We start from the raw sequence: 3,272 nt of genomic DNA, 5'->3' as shown, positions 1-3,272 counted from the left end.
ACCACAGCCAAAAAAAGTTATTGCTGCACAATGGGCGATAAGTTATAGACATACAGGACCTACCCTATATTAAAACACTAAAATAGAGAGTAGGACGTTATTCAGGAAATAAATAGGCCTATTTCGTCTTATCACATGAATATGTATTAAGAGAAAAGTTCAAAGGCCTAATCAATTTTGAGATATATAGGACGAATCGAATTTAAGGTCTAATCATTGACAACTGTTAAAATATAAACCGGTTTATAGATGCTAAATAGTTAAATCACGTCATTAACATAATTATTTTTTTAACAATCCACATACTCGGAGCGGTATACTACCTGGTACACAACTCTGATTAATCATTCCGTGATACCACCATCACCAACACCCTCACCCAAAATATAGTTTGTATATACCACGATATATTTTTATTTTATGTTGCAGTTTCCCGCTTTTTTTAAGTTTATCTAATCGGGTTAGGTCAACCATTTTCCTGTTCGATAGTCTGCAACACTTGTTCGGTTCAACCTTCAACCTAGTCCTGGTGAACCCTTTTCCTGAAATAGGTTGAGAATCTGCTTTATAAATCTAATGTCGAACGATGTGTAGAAACGATGTGTTGAGGGTAATCCGATCATCTTCTTTTTAAAGTAGGGTCAGCCCTAATTGGAGCAAATATTTTTTTAATTAGCCAGTATAACCCCCACACTCTGGAACAACGTTTTGTGGTTTTATCTATATTTAGGACTATTAGCTTCATTGTGCAGTACTGAGGGTGATCCGATCACCTTCTTTTTAAAGTAGGGTCAGCCCTAATTGAAGCAATTTTTTTTTTAATTTTTCCTGTATATGCACATTCTTTGGAACAACTCGTTGTCTGTGTTTTATCTATATTTAGGCCTATTAGCTTTATTGTTAAAAGTGATGACAATAGTTATAAAACGTCGAAGCATATGGTGGGAAATTATCTATACTTAAGCGTAATAAAATGTCTACCGGAAATTCAGTTTGAAGTTTGGGAATACCTCTGTAGCGCGTGTTGTAAGCGGACGTGTTTGCGTGTTAACTAAGTTTTCCATAACAAATTGGGCCTATTAGTCATAATGTCGCTCTGAGTGAGGAGAAAGAAATATTTGTTTAGGACCCGTCCGGTTCCCATGAAGTTACATGTAGGCATACATTGGTTTTAATAGTACAGGTCTCTATCTAATTAAAGGCCACTTCTGGGCAAGGGTTTTTACGGTAAGTATTTAAAAGATATAAGATAGGCATTCATTTGGGGCTGCGAGAGGATGGTCTTTAATGGGAAGTGGTCTGTCATTAGAGGGGTATTTAATTACAGAAAGACCTGTATATTTAAAAATCAAAGTATTCAAAACTAACAGTCTGCCATATACAGAATGGGAGAAGCATCTTATTGATATAAGTTTTATTAGCGATTCACCCTTTTATATTTTGTTTCTTAAGTAAAAAATAAAAAAACTATCAAAATCATATTAGAAACGAATAACAGTGTTTACAGCCAGTAAAGGTAATCGAAGTTTAACTTCAAATGAACCCTGAACACGTGTTCGCAGAGCCCGTACCAGGTGTTTGGGGTCTGTCGTCAAGGGCACAGTGCTTGGTACCCTACTTTTTGCTATGCAGTCTTTATTATATCGAATGACTTTTCGTTAAAAAAAGTCCCACGGAAATTAATCAACCTTAGCCAGGTAAATATAAACAAGGGCACTTTTATCCCGGGTGCGTCCCTTAGCAACTTTCTCACGGTCCTATACAATCCGAACGTTACAAGAACGCCATCATTCGCTTGGGTTTGGGACAATGCTAGCCAGCATCAGTTCAATAGCGCAAGGCAGGTTACAATGGTTAGTGGTTTCATCAAATTATGTTTCTTCAGTACAGGAATTAAGTGTCAATGTGTTGGTTCATTTGCTGCAGACTAAAGGGGATTTGAACATATTGTATGGCTTGGATGACGACACCAGCAACAGAGGGAGTCCTTTCCCATGGTGCTCAACCAGGTGAGCGTATCCTATACAATGCACTCTTTCAGGTGTAAACACACCTTTGTGATGTCATTCTTACCATGAGCAGCAATCCAACGCACAAATTTGTATCACTATTCGGACCTGTTCACGCGTTAACACGCAACCGCGTCCGCTTTACACCACGCTACAGCATTCCCACACACAGTTGTAGCACACACTAACCAGAGAGTACACGAACAATTTACTGAAATAAACGAAATGAAAGCCAAGCGGCAATGACAACACGGACCCCCACGACAAGCACACGAGCTAGTGATGTCATCTTCCGTTCCTGTGGCAATCAAAATAACTCTTTATTGTCGCTTGTTATCTTAGGTTAATGATATCTGATGAATTGATGAATGGTAGATCATGATAGAGTTGCGCAACAATGAAGTCTATTTTTTTTTAAAGAAAAATATAGTTTAGTCCACTGGTTCTGGTGATTTAGGAGGGAGGGTACCTCCACAACGATAGGACTTGGAGCCCAAGGAATGACTTTCACAGATATCTTTCCCACCTACCGTGGTTGGGGCTGAGGTGATTATGGCACCTCTAGGTGGTCGGAAATGGAACTCTCAGACTTTTTTTTTTCTCCATTATTTTTGTTTATTTGAAAAATGTAGGGGGCCGGGGTGGCTCCTCATCCTTTTGTATCCGCCACTGATTTAAAGCATCGTGACTGAACTACGGTATATACTATCGCTTGGTAGGCATTCGTGACAGTAGGCCCATGTATGCTTGTTCATGGTGAGTGTTATTTTTTAAAAAGTCGGATGGAACACAATAATAATGATGGTGATTGTGACGACAACGATGATGATTATTATAATAAAAAATAAATAATAATAATATTTACAATGATGATAATGATGCTATGATGATTTAAACCAAATTTAAAACGTAAACCCAGTCTGAATGATGAAATCATCTTCTGAACATCACGAAATCTTGTACCTGTAGGTTTACGTTAAAATTTTGTTTGCCAGAGCATTAGTAAGGTAATAATTATATCATCTATATAGGCCTATTATAATTAATAATAGATAACGGTTTCACCTACTTGAACAATAATATTAATTGGCTCCAATGATTGGACGTTTTCGTTCAACCAACAAAATTAGTTTTACGACCCTACCAGGATTCGAACATGGAATCTCCTGATTCGTAGTCAGATGCCTTATCCGTTGGGCCACAGGGTCGGCCGAACGCTTAACTTGTGATGTGATCTTTTAAACGCGGTGTACGAGTGTCCTC

The 3,272-nt window shown here is 38.0% G+C and overlaps 1 non-coding gene across 1 annotated transcript; it reads right to left on the bottom strand.

Annotated features, from left to right (window-relative positions):
* Nucleotides 1-3,144: 3,144 nt before the first annotated feature.
* Trnar-acg lies at nt 3,145-3,217 on the bottom strand. Its single transcript has one exon. It is a non-coding gene; the product is annotated as a tRNA-Arg (tRNA).
* Nucleotides 3,218-3,272: the final 55 nt, after the last annotated feature.

Source organism: Anneissia japonica, unplaced genomic scaffold (assembly GCF_011630105.1).
Source record: "Anneissia japonica isolate Jap-2015-1 unplaced genomic scaffold, ASM1163010v1 scaffold288037_len161832_cov179, whole genome shotgun sequence".
Classification (NCBI taxonomy): Eukaryota; Metazoa; Echinodermata; class Crinoidea; order Comatulida; family Comatulidae; genus Anneissia; species Anneissia japonica.
The sequence above is the reverse complement of the archived record's forward strand: the minus strand, read 5'-3'. Positions and strand labels throughout refer to the sequence as shown.